Source organism: Biomphalaria glabrata, chromosome 6 (assembly GCF_947242115.1).
Source record: "Biomphalaria glabrata chromosome 6, xgBioGlab47.1, whole genome shotgun sequence".
In the NCBI taxonomy this organism is placed as follows: Eukaryota; Metazoa; Mollusca; class Gastropoda; family Planorbidae; genus Biomphalaria; species Biomphalaria glabrata.
In genome coordinates, this window is record NC_074716.1 from 767,131 (window position 1) to 787,190 (window position 20,060).

At 34.5% G+C, this 20,060-nt stretch overlaps 1 long non-coding RNA gene across 1 annotated transcript; it reads left to right on the top strand.

Moving 5' to 3' along the window:
- Positions 1–987: 987 nt before the first annotated feature.
- On the top strand, positions 988–5,581 carry LOC129926744 (uncharacterized). The gene is made up of 2 exons (XR_008778465.1): positions 988–1,200; positions 3,300–5,581. It is a non-coding gene; the product is annotated as an uncharacterized LOC129926744 (long non-coding RNA).
- The last annotated feature ends 14,479 nt before the right edge of the window (positions 5,582–20,060 follow it).

Here is a 20,060-nt window from a genome sequence, read left to right on the forward strand (position 1 = left end):
CAGCTGATAAACCTGGAGTAGGCGTGTAGCTGAAATAGTGTTGTATTAGGTAGATAGGCCTGGAGTCAAATTATTATATAAATAAGCCCATGAAAAGTGCTGTATTAGTTAAACAGGCCTGGAGTGAAAATAGAGCTGTATTAATTAAATAACACTAATACAGTTAGATTGGCCGTAATTCGAGCCATGATAGGGCTGTATTAGATGTGCCTGGAGTTATGTTAGTTAGGGCTGTATAAAACTGTATAAGTTTGGTAGGCCAGGAGCCATGAAAGGGCTAGTTTATTAGTTAGATTGTCTTGTAGTAGATATAGTACTAGTTGTACTACATCTAAAGTTCTATTCTAGGTTATTATAGATCATATGATTAGTCATTAGATTGACTGCATCAAAATGTTACAATCAGTGTTGAGTCAGTAACAACGAAATTCATTGAAATGTATTTCTATAATCTAGACTAATAATTAATAAATACTAAAATAGTAGATCTAATTACCAATAGGCAATACTAGATTCTAGTATAATACAATAATAGTAATATAATAGTCATAGTGTAATAGATCTCTAGGTCTAGCCAGCCTAGGCCTAGGTCTAAGCAGGGAATTGGCCAATCGACTGGCTAGACTAGAGACTAGATCTAGACTCTAGAGTCACTAGACTGACTAGACAAGATCAGATTAGATTAGTCTGATTAGATCATTAGACTAGTCCTCTAGGTCTAGATTGACTAGATCTAGATTAGATTCTAGAGTATTCTAGACCTAGACCTAAGACTACTCTACTCTAGTCTAGAGAGTAGAAGTAGACGTCACTTAGACAGTAGAGTCTAGTCCTCTAGACTCTAGCAGTCTAGTTAGATCTAGATCTAATCTAGTCAATCTAGATCTAGATCATAGATGTAATTGTAATGACACAGTCACACAGTAATGACTGAGTAATGTACTAATGTAAATGTAGCTAGTACTCTCTAGAGACGGTGACGGTAGTCTATAGCTATGTGATAAAAATTTGTGAAATTTTATTTTTTTAATTTTAATAGTAAATTATTAAAGATCTTGTTCTGAGCTTTCCAACGAGGTATAGAATGTTAATATAGGTCCAATTGATAAAAAAATGTTGTAAAATTTGACGCGTTTTCACTTATACATTGAAGCAATGGAATCCCAGGAAGTGAGACTTTCTGAAAAATCGAACTAAAGTGTATGCCATTTCGCTAATTTTCATCACTTTGATAAAAACTATATATCAAATTAAAGCTTAGGATGTGCTTAATTAAGTTATCCAATTGTTTTATAAAATTTATTTGCAGATTTTTTTTTTTCTTTTTTTAATCAACTAAAAATGACATTATTATAATTTATTTTTGTAATAAAATATTATTTTATTTTTAGATTTTTAAATTCTTTATAATACATTATGGAAGCACTTGTTCTGAGCTTTCCAATGATATATAGATTATATCTATACGCTCAAGAAGTTAATTTTATTTTTTTTTTTTAACGCATTTTTGTTCATACTATATGAGGTTTTCTGAAAATTGAACAAAAATGCGTAACTTTTCGCTAATTTTTATTACATAGCTAAATATATATATATAAAAAAAAAAGCATAGGATGTGCCTACTAAAAGCATTTGTTGTATAATATTTTATTTATATTAATTTTTTTTCTAATTTTCTTAACTATCCGGTATTATCTTAATGCTTTGTTTTGCAATTAAATATTTATTTTGCTTTATTTTATTTGTTTAAATTGTAGATTATTGAAGCAATTGTTATTTACCAAACAATAATATATATAGTTTATTGTTGTAGGTGAAACAGCTTTAAAAAAAAAGCATATTTTTTGATGCGTTAACATAGGATAATGTTTTCTGAAAATAGAACAAAAACATATTTCATTTCTTTAATGTTTATCAGATAGCTAAAAAACCAATTAAAAAAAAAAAGCTTAGGATGTTTTGTTTTTTTTACTTCTTTTTAAATATATTTTATTAATTTGTTTAATTTTTGTGTGTGTGTAAATGTAAATTTGAAGATATATAATAATGAATGACCTTATTGCCCCAGGCCAGTGCCATATATGGGCCAAGAAGCAGTAAGCGTAAACTATATATACTGTTCCAGATCACACTTATTGGCTCAACCCCCTCTATACTGTCAGCCTTTTTATTACAAACATCTAAAATATAGTACCTTACGTAGCTAGTGTACTGTTGGCTGCTTGACTACATTATGTACTGTTTTGTAATAAATTTGCAGCTTGTAAGATTTTGCCCCAGTGTGCTAATATTATTTAGTGGCCTTTAATCATCATAAAAATGATTGAGAAACAAGGGAATCTTCTATCACGGGTCCCCCCTTATGCTCTGGACCTGAGGAAGTTGCCCCACTCACCAACTTATAAGTGAATCAGAAGACATTCAATTGATTATTATTTTTGATGAAAGTATAAGCAATGTATTGAAGAAGGTTGATGTAATTGATGAGGGATAAATAATGAGTTTGTAATTAAGGCACTGGATATGATGATGGGTTAATATGATATATAATGAAGCTACATATTACTAGGTTACGCAAATATATTAATTGAAATTTATTTCTATATACGAATCTTTTATTATAAATTACCAAACAAGATATAACTCATTTCTGGCTTGAAAATATAATAGTATGATAGATCTAGAATGATAGTAATAGTCATGCTTTACGACACACTTTAAACCATTAAATTATTGCTTTTTCATGAGTTGGGTAAGCTCCTGAGCTAAGTTTTAAGTAATTTTTTTAAAATCTCATCATCTTAAATGCATTTTGGCTAAAGCATTAGTAATTTGTAAAGGTGCGGTGGTTGAGTGATAAGGGTTAGGGTTAAGGGTTGAGCTTGGCTTCCAAAACCAGGGCCCCTGAGGTTTAAATCCTGGAGAAGACTGGGACTTTTAATTTTGGTATCTTTGGGCACCTATGAGTCCAACCAGCTCTAATGTGTACCTGACATTAGTTGGGGAATAGTAAAGACAGTTGGTCGTTGCGCTGGACACAGAAATTAGTTTTATACATCACATGCCATACAGACCACAAGATCTGAAAAGGGATTTGTTTTTTTTCTTTTTATTTTCTTAATTTATTCAATTTTATATATGTATTAAGAAATAAATGAAAACTGAAGAGTAAACTAAAACAAAGCTATATAGAACAACACATGAACTGACGAAGGAGACTTGGACAGTAGCACACAAACATATATATATATATATATACACATATATATATATATATATATTAATGGTGCACCGAATAGTACTATTTGATATTCGGCCAGAGCCTGATATGACCAGATAGTAAAATTTGATATTCGTCCGAGGCTGGATATCTAAGTGTCTTGTAAATAGCTTGTATTGCTGAACATTTTACGAAACATACCTATATTTGCTGGTATTATTTTTTTTTCCTTTATATACCTTATTGTTTTAAACTCTGTTACTGATTGATTTATTGAAGATTAACAATATTTATAAACAGAAATTAATCTGTGTAGCATGAGCGTGTCTGTGTGTATTATATATATATATATATATATATATATATATATATATATGCATCTAGATTTACAGCTGGATATAGACTGCCTATTCCTATATTTCTATCTATAAAGTCTAGGATAGACATCTGCACATTGAATGATTATTTTTTTAAATCACAGTAGAGTAAATACTGGGGCACTGCGGTTGAATGGTTAAGCACTTGGGTTCCGAACCTGAGGTCCTGGGTTCAAATCCAGATGAAGACTGGGATTTTGAATTTCGGGATTTTTAGGACGCCCTTGAGTCCACCCAACTCTAATGGGTACCTGACTTTAGTTGGGTAAAATAAAGGCAGTTGGTCACATAACACCCTGCTTGTTAACCGTTAGCCAAAGAAACAGATGACCGTAACATCATCTGCCCCATAGATCGCAAGGTCTGAAGGGAAAACTTTATTTTTTTACTTTTTAGAGTATCTACTGAGTCTAAATAGATCATAGAATATAGTGACAAGACTAGAACTAGAAAAATAGTAAATTTAGACTATTTTAGACTAAGATTTTTATAGATAATAATTATTTTATGATTATATAAATTACTCTTAACTCTAGGACTAGATTTATTACAGTCTTATCTTTTTAATACATCTAGATATATTTATTAGGCATATCATTACTAGATCTAGATGATTATTTTCAATCCATCTAAATTAGCATATTATCTATCTGCTATCTATCTTTCTAAACAAGACTAGTTAGATCTAAAGTCTAAAGTTTAGTATTAAAAATTAAAGTATTTTTACTCGAAGACCTGCCCAAGGGCTAAGGCTAAGTCAAGTCTAAGCTTAAGCATAAGCTTGTCTAGAATAGTTACTTAAAGTCAACAGTCTGTCTACACTAAGGCTAAAGGCAGGCTCTTTAGTCACTTTAGATGCTAAAGTCTTCTAAAGCTTGTTTAGAATAGTCTAACTCACTCAGTCCTCAGTAACTGACTGTAACTTAAGTCTAAGTCTAGATCCAGTAATAGATCTGATTTCAAAACTTCATAAATCTAGTCAATCTAATCTAGATCTAAGATACCAGATCTAGACCTAGTATATCTTATACTTATATCTACAATGTCTACACTTAGACTCTACTCATCTAGAATCTATTCTAGATCTAGTATCTAGGCCTAGTATTTTCAAGGCCAAGCCCATAAGTTAAGTATAACTTAGTAAAAGTCATAAGTCTAAGGCCCAAGGCAAGAAAGGCATTCTATCTATATGATTCTTAGATTCTATTAATTATAATTATTTTCTATATTTATTATAATTTTAATCTAGATCTAGAGTCTAGATCTAGTTAAAAGAAGTTATCATCTAGCTATGATTATAATTAGATTTAATTAGATCTAGATCTATGTCAATTTATGATTTATAAATTAAAATTTAATTAGTCTACAAATTAGATCTATAATCTACATTTGTGCAGTCATTTGAGCAATCAATAGATTATTACTTATCACTTAAGGTAGATCTGGCTGAAGAATCTATACTTATAATCTAGATCTAGAATTCCAGAGAACATTTTCATTACGAAGATGTTTTATTGTTTACACCTGACTACAGTAAAAAATAGGCCAAATTAGTGCACTGTAGTCACGTGACTGTAATTAGAAACTTATTTTGTTTTCGCAATGTAGATACTACATGCAGGACAGAAATGCTATTATTAAAAATCCTTGGGCCTAGAGATTTCAAATCTTATGTAGAAGTAACAGAAAAATGCATATACTACACACAAAAATAATGATAGAACAAAATGTGTCAATTTGTTCATTCAAAGATGTGTACGTAAATGCAAAAATTCAAGGTCAGTCCCATTGGCCGCCATATTAACATTAATGAACTTTGGGTACCTCACATAAATGAAGAGAAAAAAAAAACCTTGGACATACAAAGCAATGTAGATGATTTAGAACTATGTTAAAATGGATTATCTACACGAAATACAATATTTTTTTGTAAATGAAGCAATACGAGTCTTGTAATAGTTCTGCAAATAATAACTATTTTTATCACTCAAGTTCAACCCCAAAAAAATTTACATTAAATTATTATTTTTTTTTTTTTTTAGTTTTTTAATTTAAAAATGTATATTTTAAACCTAAAAAATCGATATGGATTCCTAAATAACATTTTTTATTTACTAATTAAGCAAAAAGTCATTGTCACTAATTTTCAAAGTAAAAAAAAATTAAAAATGGCCGCTCAGGTTTCCCGCAATTGTAAAACTGTCAACATCCGGGAATTTCGCATAGCTATAGTCTAGACTACTCTAGTGTCTCTAGAGAGGCAGAGACTAAAATCTAGGCTTTTCATAATTATGATACTAATGATCAATCTAGTCTTGTGAGGGTGTAATTTTTTACTAAGACTTTCGGTGTTGTTTTTATAAATATTGCTATCGCCACTCACATTCAATGATAACGTAGCTAGAACTGCACAAATGTTGAACATGTGTAGCAGACGCCATGCTTGTTTATATTACGATCTGTGACAGATTCTATATATAGATCTAGATATATAGGAAAGGCCCATCAGCGAAATGGCATATAAAGCGAACACCTCCCCGTAATTTGTATCCATTCTTATTTATTTCAAAAGTAACTGCAGAACTAATAATTATATTACAAAGACTCCATTTTTCTACATTTCCCACATATTCACTTTCGTTTTCCCTCATACAATAAAGCATAGCTGAAGGTCAAAGTTGACATGTATGGAAATTTCATTCTCAAAACGTTTCCGGATAAACGAGAATAGGTCCGAACTTAAGGCGATTTTAAAGCACCAATGGACATTGGCCGAAAAAGATTTGCATATTGTACTTCTAAATAGATGAGGAAATAGTTAGCTATAATAGCTAAGGCTATTTATTCCGTTGAAAAAAATATATTATGGGGTGTTCGCTCAAAATGACCCTTTTAACTGAAAACCTATTCAGCGAAAGCCCCTATAATAAGCTTAAAAAGGCATTTAATTATAATTTAATGACTGATTTAATCTGTTTTTCTTTTTGTCTTATCTATTGTTATTGTTTGTAAACTGAAATATTAAAATAATAGGCCTATTTTTAACCTTAACCCAATGTCTTCGATTTAAAAGATTAAGGATGAGAGCATTACGTGTTTCGCATGACTACGCCCAGTTATGACCAGCATATTTTCCCGCATTTTCTTTCCGTCTAAAATGTTTGACTCGCAGCTCTCCAACAGTCTCTCAGAGGTCATATGCTGGCAGTTATTTTCCTCTGTGCCAGTGAGGGTGAAATGACGCTTCAGTTGACCTTAACAACGCTTAGGCCTATACGGCTTATACGGGGGGGGGGGGGAGGGTTGACCTCTGTTTTGCCGTCCTCCTTTTTTTAACTGGCTGGTTAACCTCTTGTTACTAATTAATGATATTAATATGTGTATAAATGTTTAAAAGATCAGAATTCATTTTCACAGGGTTCCCCCACCATTCTGAGATTAGGATTTCAGGAGATTTCCAATAGTTTTCCAGGAGAAAATATTCGATCTCAGGAGCGGAAAAAATGCGAACTATATATTTAGTAATAAATATAAGAATTACCATATAATATACATGTATAAAATTACAAGATCTCTCCTGAGCCTTTCGTCTCCATGCCTGAAACCCAAGCTGTTGTAGATCTGCCTCCCATACACCATCAATCCATCGCATTCGGGATCTGCCTTTAGGTCAATCAGCGCGCGTGTGTGTGTATGTGTGTGTGTGGGAGATCGAGTTGATGGTGATTAAGTGCACTGAACATGTGTTCTTAAAAAAAATAGTCGCAGTAACGAGAGTTTATGAAATGGAGAGTAAAACGACGTGGACTAGCCTATAGGGAGGAGGCGAGATAGAATTTTGTAGTTTCTTTTAAAAATATTTGATCGCAAGTTTCGTTGGCTATATAGACATCAGTTCCAAGCAGAGAAAGGAGATGTGGAGCACAAGAAAAGTGAAAAAAAAATTAGGCCTAATGCCACAAGGAGGACAATAGTTATAATGCTTCATGAAGAAGTTAAATGATAGAGCTAATTGAAGCATAATTTCCTATATTTTAACATGCTATTTCGCTATTTTTTACGGCCTTTCGCTCATTATGACTCCCGCGAAAATTGCGTTCGCTTATTAGGTCCGACCCCTACCGTAAGTTGACTTGAATTATAAATTTAATAGCTGATTTGGAAAAAAGAGTCAAATTTAGTTTTATCGCCCAATAGCTGAGGAGTCCGCAGATGTTTTCATTTTTTTAATAAGTTTAACCATTGCGGAGTTATAAATTCTAAACTAAAAACTGGCACAAAAGCGTTCGCCATTGGTCCTTTCCCATATATAGATTAAAAATATAGATTAGACTTCAATGAAGAATAAATACGGCCGGATTGTGATGCAGGCCAAATATTATTTATTACAACATTAAAAATAAAATCGAGTATCACATAAGTAAAGGTTTTGTTTTTGTTCTAGACCTAGCGCGGCTAGTCGCTAGAGCTACATCTATTAAAATGATCAAATACTGAATGAGAGAACATTATCATGGCAACTTTTTAAAACAAGGTTACAAAGACAGTTTGTGTGAAAACACAAAATCGACACCCGAAGTGGTCCACCCAGGCAGGTAAAAAGGCAGGTTTCAATATTTTCAGAAAGAACATCAGAATGAAATTCTATCAAAGACAAATGACAAAGAAAAATGGAGAAAGAAGGTTGACAGATCTTGTGTGGTGCCCCAGCAGACCAATGGATAGGTGAAAGTGGATGTGAAGTTAGCTGTGAACTGATAATGAATATCTAATTGCTCTTAGACATATCAGTATTTTTCTTAGACATGTCATGTAGAAGTGGTTCAGTTTCTTATTAGCATGTTTTCTGTACACTGTCCACGTTTCTGAGGCATAAAGCAATGTAGTGAGGATGATAGCTCCATAGATCCCTAGCTCCCTAGCTTGTCTTTGTTGTGGTACATCGTCTGTTCCAGACATTTTTAGACCGTCTGGCCTTGGCAATGCGCAGGTCGATTTCATTATCGAAAAATACTGAATGTCAAATGGAAAGACAAGATACCAGATACTGACTGAAGTCCTTCGAAGAGCGGCTCACCAAAGCATCCACACAATCCTGATGCAGTCCCAGCTGGGATGGTCAGGACACGTCTGCAGAATGGAAGACCGCCGCATTCCTAAACGACTACTGTATGGCCAATTAAGGGAAGGAAAGCGCTCCCAAGAACAGGGACACCCTCAAGGCTTCTCTGAAGGCGTTCAGCATAGACCCAGCCACATGGGAGATAGAGGCACATGACAGAGCATCAAGGCGTCGCGCTATGAAAACTGACGCACAGGTTGCTGAGGAAAACAGAACAACGCTGGCAGAAGAAAAACGCCAGAGAAGAAAAGCAAGGCCAATGACACTAGCTCCAGCTGGAATAACCTGAACAGTGTACAGCCGAACATTCCAGGCTCACATAGGTCTCACAAGCCACATGAGGAGGCACAAAACCCCAGTGCAAAGCCCTCAGCCCCCTGGAAGACAAAAGTGGTTATCATTGAACTACTATGGACGAACTATATATATATATATAGTTATATATATATAATTGATCTAATTGTTTTGTAAAGGGTCAATCTCTTATTCTTAAAAAAACAAAACATTTCCTTAAAAAAATATTATCCTTTAGTTGGAGTGTCTAGTGGCTGTTATGCATCGCTGCAGTTCACGCAATAATATGAAAAACTATTTATTAATTGTTGTTTTAATTTAGGGGGGGGGGGGGGCTCGAGGTTCGACACTTGACTCGAGCAGAGTTGTGTTTACTGAGCGCCTAACGACAGCACGGAAAACCATCTACAGATGCCCCCTCTCCCCACTGGTCCACAAATGGGATTGGACCATAGCGTATATAAGCATGCTATAAGCATGAAAGTAGCACTTTATAAAAGCTATAATAATAATAATAATATAATCGTTTTTCAAATTTAGAGAAGAATTAATTAACTGCCTGGTTGGGATAGCTGACTAAAAGTCGTATGATTAGCGCTTCGGAAAGTCATCACTATAGATCCGAGTTATAGGCCTAACCCTGGTTGCTGCCATACCATACAGGTTGGTCTATCTTTGTAATAAAACAAAACTTGTGAACATCGAAACGAGTATTTATCTTCTACAAATATTTAATTTTCTGACCTCTGTCCATCTTTGTACGATGTTGTCCCATTGATCGATACATGTCCACATCACATCTCTCATTTTAAGTTCGGTTTGGACTTCATGTAGATAGTCCAGTTTAATCACCTCCACCTAAACCGTAAATGATCTTTTTAGCTATGTGGGTTAATTAAATAAACGAAGAGACTGATGGACTGCAAACGAACAACGAATTACTGGACAAACAAATTAAATAGTAATGGAGAGAAAAAAAAATGTTGGTCATCACGATCAATGAAGTTTTAGCAGACGATTGTTAAGTTTTTGCGTGCAAGCGAAGAGGCGGGATGGAAATTTAAAAAAATGAAGAGCAAAATTGACAAAACAAACAAAAAAAAAAAGGAACATTGGATGTTGCCATTCCCAAAAGACGCATTTGATTGTGCAATGGTGTCATGACCTAGTTCTTGAGGGGAGGGTGCACACTAGAAATCTGATATCCACGCATCTCTTGTTACGACCATCATGAACTACTTTACAAATGACCTACTTTGCACTCATTTAAAGAACTTCAGACGAACCTTCAACTCCTTTTGACGATCTTTTAATGCCTTAGACTTTTGTTGCACAGATTCCATTTGCTCTAAGAGGTCATTCAAATATTGCCGGACTTCTTCCCGATCTGCTTTAGGATCTAGGAGCATTGGATTCTGTTGGGGGGAAAGCATTCATTTGTTTGCATTCAGAATCATAACAATTACACTAGAAAATGGGCGAACCAAGTAAAGTAAAAGTTCCCAAGTATAAAAACACATCCATATATTAATCAACAACAAAAAAAAAACACAATAAACAATGCACATATACGGAAAGTAAACAAGGTATTTCAAATGTCCAACATGCATTTTCTCAAACACATTCTTTGCTTCTGACAAATAAGTCTGGCCATCTTTCTCTGCACACTTGTTGAACTTCACAAGAATGGCATCTCTCCCAGACAATGCTCGGTCAATCAAATTTTTAGAGTTATAGATGATAGGCTCCATGGTCTGGGAACAAAACAAGAATGTCTTACCCTTGCATATAATATTTCATATGCGGTATTCAAGTTATCGAAACAATTATTACCATTATTTTCCCATTAATTTCCATACACAGTTACACCCAAGTTTTATTTCCTTCTATTCCGCGATTACCTCTTTTTTTTTACACACGAACATAGGAAAAACTGACAGAGATAGACGGACTAATGTTCATAATGACTTCATACATTTATTTTTTCATGACAGACTGCCACTGGCTATGGTCTAATACATACTGTATTTTCCCTTCTGCAACCGTAGCAAGTGGACAGACAATATACAGCAATATGCAATATAGGCTATTATTCGTCAAACGTCTTAAAACGCAATTCTCCTAATAACCAAATTTTGCGACCCATTAATAGTCGTCACGGGTCAGCTGACTCCTGACCAGGCGCCTTCGACAGTCACGGAGGTCACGCCTGACTCCCCGCCCCCCGAAAAAAAAAAGAAAAAATCAAACTACTGTTTAAAAATATATGTAGGCTAACTTCAATTTTAATGTGTTTTATTTTAGAATAATCACTAAAAAGACAGTCTGATTAATATAAGAAAACAGAGTACTATATTTAAAAATCTCAAATGCATACATATACTATCCTACTTGTATACATAATACATTGTCTTATACGCTGAGTGATAAAGGGGAGGCTCTACATAATAACCTCATTATTTCAGATTGTGTAAGGAATTTTGTGCGGCCCGCGCCTTGAGATTCTAACATTTTGTGTAGCTCGCCAAGTCAATAAGCTTAGAGACCTGCTTTCAACTAAAAAATATTATACAAATGATTTGATAGGCCCCTATCATTCATTTTCTTGCTGTTTTTTTTTTCTTGTATCTTTTTTTCCCAATAACATATTAATACAGTACTCTAAACATTATAGCCTCCTTCAGTCGCAAAGTGACTGTGGATCATCTGTCAGAAATAATAAAATGAAAGCCTGGGCATTGGCTATACTCGGAGCGATGTCGCCCACATATCAGCCCCCCCCCCCTCTCCACGTAGCTGACGTGTCTAATAACATCAAGTGCCGATACAATATGGGATTAGGGGCGTCGCACATTCTGCCAGAATGTTGAACTGTATGCTGCATGCTGCCTAAGGGTAATCAGCTCCTATTTTTTTTTTAGGGTTGACTCACAAATCCTTTCCCATGTTTGGATATTGTAACATAATAGTATTATGTTATGGTCAAGAGAACTAGCCCCTTGGAAGACAAAAGTGCAGAAACTATTCTGCAAAGTCGCTCAAGTCTTACTCTAATCATGTTATTAAGACTTTAGGAGCAGTAGTGCTACCTTTGAAAAATAATATCCAAGAGGTGAAAGCAAGGTTTGAGGTAGTAGACATTAGTCAAGAGAACATTTTGAGTGGTGACACAGCAGAATGTTTAGGACTACTACAACGGATAGACAGCATAGAATCCAAGGCAGAAGACGAGTTACAAAGAGAATTTCCTGAAATGCTGAAAACAACTGGAACACTGCCAGGAGAATACAAGATTCAGTTACAGGAAAATGCTAAAGGAGTTATTCATCCACCACGTCGCTTAGCAGCATCACTACGCAATAAAGTTGAAGAAAAACTTAAAGAAATGCAAGCTGATGGATTTATTACTCCAGTACATGAACCTACTGAATGGGTTAGCTCCATGGTTGTTTCGTTCAGGAATGACAAAGTGAGAATATGTATTGATCCAAAAGATCTCAATAAAGCAATCAGACGGGAACATCACCCGATGAAAACTATTGAAGATGTGATCACTAATATTCCAGATTCAAAGATATTCTCAGTTCTCGATGCCAAGTCAGGGTTTATGCAAATAAAGCTTGAAAGAGAATCTTCATTTCTCACAACTTTCAACACACCTCTGGGAAGATATAGATGGTTACGATTACCTTTTGGAATCAAATCAGCGCCAGAAATTTACCAAAGAATTATGGATGAAATGCTTCAAGGAATTGAAGGAGCATATGTCATCATAGACGACATTCTAGTAGCTGGTAGAGATGTTGAGCATCATGATCACATTTTGAAACAAGTCATGCAAAGAGCAACGAAGTACAATCTAAAGCTGAACTATGACAAGTGCAAGATAAGGCAAAACAGAGTACCTTATATGGGTCATATCTTGTCAGAGAAAGGTTTAGAACCAGATCCAGCAAAGATAAAGGCAATTATTGACATGCCAGCTCCTCAAGACAAAAATGGAATCAGAAGATTTCTATGTTTAATTCAGTACCTAGCAAAATTTATTCCTAATCTAAGTCAAGCAGATGCTCCAATACGAAAGCTTCTAAAAGATGACATAGAATTTCAATGGAATCATGAACAAAACAAGAGTTTTGAAGAATTGAAACGTCTTTGTACAAACCCTCCAGTTTTAGCATATTATGATGTCAACAAGAACGTAGAGATAGAATGTGATGCAAGTAAAGATGGACTGGGAGCAGTATTACTCCAGGAAGGCCGTATAATTGCGTACGCATCAAGAGCTCTCACAGATACAGAAACAAGATATGCTCAGATTGAGAAGGAAATGCTCTCAATTGTGTATAGTACAAGCAAATTTCACTGCTACATATTTGGTAAAGAAGTAACAGTTTATAATGATCACAAACCTCTGGAGCAAATCTTCAAGAAACCTCTATTGTCAGCACCAATGAGAATACAGAAGATGCTAATAAGACTGCAGTGGTATGATCTGAAAGTCTGTTATAGAAAAGGCAAGGAAATGTTTATCTCCGATACACTTTCTCGTGCACATCTACCAAATACTGATACACAGACATGTGAATTTACAGATGATTCAGTGCATATGATCTCTGTAAGTGATTCGAAATACAGTGAAATTAAAGACTGTACAAGCAAGGAACTTTCAATGCTTCTGGAAGTAATTATGACTGGTTGGCCAGACACAAGAAGCGAGACTCCAATTGAAGTCAGACCATATTGGGATTCAAGAGACCAATTATCAACTTCTGATGGTATTATATACAAAGGTCTGAGAATAGTCATGCCACCAAGCTTACGTAAATACATGCTAAATCTGATTCACAAGTCTCACTTAGGAATAGTCAAGTGTAAGCAGCGAGCCAGAGAAGTCATGTATTGGCCAGGCATGAATGCAGACATTGAAGTGACAGTTAGGGATTGTAGCAGGTGTGCTGAACATCAGAATCAAAATGTGTCAGAACCGCTAATGCCTACCAAGACACCAGACCTTCCATACAGCATGGTTGGGTGTGATCTGTTTAACTTTGAGGGTAAAAAGTATGTTCTTCTAGTTGACTACTTCTCAAAGTTTATTGATGTCAAAGAACTGTCACAGGAAACCACATCAGATATCATCGAAGCAATGAAGAGTATATTCGCATGCCATGGAATACCTAGAAGGTTAAGGTCAGATAGCGGGCCACAGTTGGCTTCAAGGGAATTCCTGAACTTCTGTAAATCATACGGAATAGAGCATGAAATGTCGAGTCCTCATTTTCAGAGTTCTAATGGTGAGGCTGAAAGAGCTATTCAGACTGTGAAGAAACTGTGGAAGAAAAGCGAAGACAAATTTCTGTCGCTATTAGACTACAGAACTACTCCACTGAGTAATATTAATTTGTCGCCAGCACAATTACTCATGGGACGCCGACCCAGAAATTTGTTACCTTCTAGCGAGGAAATACTCACACCTAAGACACCAGATCTCAAGGTGGTGAAGAAACACTTTGACTCCGAGAAACAGTCTCAGAAACATTATTATGATAAGAGGAAAGGAGTTAAGAGTCATAATCCACTACAAGACGGAACGGCAGTCAGAATGCAACTTAATTCTAAGTGGAAACCAGGAACAGTAGTTTCGAAGCATTCTAAGCCTAGATCATATAATGTCAAAAGTGGAAATAAGGTCTACAGAAGAAACAGAAAACACATCAGAAAGTCTTCTGAGAAAGCAAACAGATTTGACAACAATTATGACTTTCCAGATGACATCTCAGAACAACCAGAACCACTAGATCTAGAGAGTCCAAGATTACAAACTACACTAGATTGTGAACCGCCACTACACACTGCTTCTTCTAACACCGCTAGACCACATGAACCTTACGTAACACGCTCAGGCAGAATAGTTAACAAACCCAAGAGACTTGATTTGTGAATTGACTTTTTAGTTGACTAGTTTGTTAGTTATTCTGATAAATACTAAAATAGATTTTCTGAATTAAAGAAGAGAGATGTAACATAATAGTATTATATGTACATTTGCACACTAGCGCGTCAGTGCAACACCGCTTGTGTTTACGTAATAAATGGAGTTCCTAATATGTCTTCCCTCTTAAACACTAGTTTGTTATTTGTGTAATACAAATATTCTACAGATATAGCCGCAAAGGTTCAATTTTCTTTTACCTAGCCAGACAAGGCTAACGAACTCCTCCTACCGATTCTTTAAAGTTGTTATGACCGGAAGTGGCAAGGATATAAGCTCTCCAATGCACATTGGCGGATTTCAGAGATGGCAGGCGGGGCTACTGACCTGGGGACTCCGCAAGAGCAAAAGGGACCCCCACAATAGAGATTCAAACATATCAATTTCGACGGGTCAGAAACTTTAAGTTGTTAACATTTCTTTCATATTTTTTGTTCGCATTAGTACGACTATAGGCCTACTTTAAATCTTACGGTTGGCAATTCTGACGTGGTTAAGAAGTGTCCGCTTGTAGCGTGTTCGTAATATAAAAATGCAGCTCCGTATTTACAGCAGTGCGTCAACCCAGGGCCTTACCCTCCATAAACTCAAAAATATTTTATTTTTTTTACGAATATTTGTATATTTATTTTTTTAAAGAAGGAAAATGGCAAAAAATTTGCTAGTTCTCTATATCTTTCATGTAAAAAATGGCATGCTTTTAGATATAAACATTATTATTTTTACTAAGTATTTTTTTAAAAAAGCTTTTGAAAAAGTGTAGGAACACAACAGGTGCCTAAACTCTCAGTAGACGACTTTTTAATTTTATCCTCATTCTCATTATTTAACGAACATCATTTTCTAAATACTTGCATTACAACAATACTTCCATTACATAAGTACTTCCATTACATAAGTACTTCCGTTACATAAGTACTTCCATTACATAAGTACTTCCATCACATAAGTACTTCCATTACATAAGTACTTCCATTACATTAGTACTCCCATTACATAATTACGTCACTGACATCACTACTCCTATTACATCACTACCTCCATTACATAACTACTTCCATTACATAAGTACTTCCATTACATAAGTACTCCCATTACATAAGTACTTCCATTACATAAGTACTCCCATTACATAATTACGTCACTGACATCACTACTCCTATTACATCACTACCTCCATTACATAACTACTTCCATTACATAACTAATATTATTGTAAAACTACATCCATTACATCATCCTTTTCATTACATCACTACATTCATTACATGACTACTTCCATTACATTGCTAATTCCATTACATCACTACATTAATTACATGACTACTTCCATTACATTATTAATTCCATTACATCACTACATTAATTACATAACTACTTCCATTACATTGCTAATTCCATTACATCACTACATTAATTACATGGCTACTTCCATTAAATTGCTAATTCCATTACATCACTACATTAATTACATGACTACTTCCATTACATTGCTAATTCCATTACATCACTACATTAATTACATGACTACTTCCATTACATTGCTAATTCCATTACATCACTACATTAATTACATAACTACTTCCATTACATTATTAATTCCATTACATCACTACGTTCATAACTTAACTACTTCCATTACATTGCTAATTCCATTACATCACTACATTAATTACATGACTACTTCCATTACATTGCTAATTCCATTACATCACAGATCATACTTTTGTTATATCGTGTATTTCCTGACTTTTCCGTTGAAAGTTGAAATTTTGAAAGCCTTACATATTTATTCTGTAGCTCTACCCCTCCCCCTTCTCACCCTGTATCATCTTAGAACTTGAATAGATTCTAGTTCTTCTTTTTGGCATAGTTTTCTGTTTTAAATAGCCTACCATAGCTTGGCTAAATCTGCACCCGTCACCGAATTAATGTGTAGTTCCACCTCCTTCGCCTCCCGTCCCATATACAGCTGTTTACAATTATTCGGTATTCGCGATAAGTTTACATTGTTTGAATAATTAGTTTCTTTTCCACTTCTACTAGTAATGAATCTCCCCCCTCCCCTCCCAATTTCACACGATTCACAAAAAGTGAAATTGTCATCTAGAACCAAATTACAATCTAGGCGAGACATAGCAACACACAATATGAGAATAATGATGTCAAAAATTTAATAGTTATATATTAAAATATCAATAGGCCCTATACAATTCTATAGTAGGATTTAGCTTCTGAAAAAAGGCAGAAACAACTTTATGAATACACCGAAGTTTTCTTTTGTATTTTGTTTTTTACTGATTAAGAATTAGATTTTAATTTTTTTTTTATAAATCTTAGTCTGTGTAATTTAAAATGCTCACACACCAGCAGATAATGAAAGCATCACCTAATTTTTGGTATACAAAATTGAAAAAAAAATATATATCTTCACAGAGATGCCTACAAGTATCTTGCGTATTTTTGTACGCAAATGGACACGCGAGTACTGTTTAACATCTGAAAAGGAAATACGCATTCCTCCCGCGAAAGCAAAAAAAAAGTTTTAAAAATTTTTATAAAAATTTATAAAAAAAATTAAAACAAAAAAAACAAAACAAACAACAACAACAAACTAACAAAAACAAAAAGAACAAAACCAAAAACAAAAAGTTGTTTCAATCATATAGAACTATATAGATCAGTGCATCCATGCCGGAAATGGATTAATCTTACCACGATATTTAACTTTTTCTTTTCTTGCGCTGATGCGCGAAGATTTCAACTACTGAACTAGACATCTAGACTAATTATTACTAATTAGACCTAGAATATCTAGATCTTGCTGATGCCAACAAAGTGGAGTACCTTTCAATGTGTCAGCTTATTCCTAGACTTGTTATCTAATGGTATGTACTAGTACTACATCTAGACTTAATTAATTTTTATCTAGATCTATATAAATCTTATCTTATCTTATAAAATACAGACGTTACTTCAAAAAAGAAGATGATTACGTCCTACGCGTCATGCATTTAGTCATGCATATTAACCAATGACTTAAATTCTGCCAAGTCACTGGTTTTCCTGGCTAGCTCAGGCAACCCATTCCATGCTCTAATAGCACTAGGGAAGAAGGAGTATTTGTACAAATTTGTCCTAGCATATGGGACGAGGAATGTGCCTTTATCTTTGTGTCTTTCAGAGTATTTTATTAAATTTTGTTTTTGTATTTGAAGATTATGGTTCAGTGTTTTATGTATGATTGCTACTTTACTTTTGAGCCTTCTGTCCTGAAGGCTTTCTAAATTTAGTGATTTTACTAAAGGTGTTACTCTAGTCAAATGTGAATATTCGTTTGTTATGAATCTCACTGCTCTATTTTGTGTCTGTTCCAGTTTCTTAATGTTTTCTTGAGTTGAGGGGTCCCAAACGGAGGATGCATATTCTATTATTGGCCTAACCAAGGTTAAGTAACATTTTAGTTTTATGTTCTTATTTGATTTATAAATAATTCATATTTATTATTTATTGACTACATGATGATGATCTATTACTATTACTATTAGTATTAATTATAATGACTTTAATTATTATAATGATTATAATCTATACTTATACTAGATCTACTAGTTACCTAGATCTAGTAACTATACTGTTACTATACTATTATTATTATATCTAGATCTATACTTTTATATAGAGATCTAGATTAGATTTGATTAGATCTAGATCTAGTCAAATCTAGTCTAGTCTCAGCTAAGTCTAGTGTCTCTGTCTCTAGTACTCTAGTCCTAGTAATAAGTAATTGCTACTAATAGTAGTATTTACTAGTATATAGGCTATTTTTTTTTATAGCCATAGATTATGATAGATAGGTCTACTACTACTACTATACTAACTACTAGAATTACTAGATCTGCTAATAGAACTAGAGAGTCTATATTTGGTATCAATATTTATATATATATATTATATAGATCTAATCTAGAAAAGTAGAACCAGTTACCACTACCAGTATCCTGAGTATCATGAGTATGACTATGTCGTATGAGTATATATTTATATATTATATGAATCTAACTCCAACCTCACAAAGTATATCTTATTATCTAGATTGAAATTTTGAATCTAGAATCTAGATCTATTTATTAAATTCTTTTAGTTTTAGTATTACTACAAGCAGTACTTCTTCTTCTTCTAGCCAGCTTTATTGCTGCTGAGCTGTGAGCTCTTTTGCAGACTGTGCCAAGGAAAAAAAAGTGTGCTGTTTTCTTCAGTTGTTCAGCACTGCCGTAAAGGGTGTTGGTTATGTTGGGCTGTAGTGGAAGTAGGGTCTGCCTAAGGTGGATTAGGGAGGGGCATTCAAAGAGGATATGGTTTACGGTTTCAAAGGGGTGGGCGCAATGTCTGCAAAGGGGTAGTTGTGTGGAGTTTATTTTGTTCAGGTGGTAATTTAATAGTGGTGTGTGTCCTGTTCTTAGTTGGAAGATTGTAGATTGTTCTTTGCGGGGGAGGAACTTAATACTTTCCAGTTTGTTAGGCGTAGTCATTTCTCTGTACATGGCTCTGCCTGTGTTTCCTGATGCCCATTGGTTGAGCCACTCCTTTTTGTGATTGTTGACTAACATTGACCTTAGGGTGAGGTAGTTAACAGGTCTATCTGGTTGTTCCATAGATGAACCTGCCTTTGATAACTTATTATATCTGCCTTTTCATTTCCCATGATGCCAATGTGTCCAGGGATCCACTGTAGTGTAATATTGATATTTAATTTTGATATCTTCTGGGGGATTATCACAATGAGTGTTGTCAACTCTCTTGGGCTGTTTGAGGTGCTGCTGTTAAGTGCTTGCAGAGTAGATTGGGAGTCTGTAAAGACAACAATATCTGATGGTGGTTGCACTCCTTCATATAATTTTTTTTCCACTGTCTGGAGTGCTATGGTAATTGCCTCAATTTTGGCTTGGAAGTTTGAGCAGTAATCATCACAGGGTGCGCTTATCTCAAAGTGTTTATTTTTAGGGAAGACCAGGAAGGCACCAAGACCAGCATTGATGGTAGCTTTGAAAG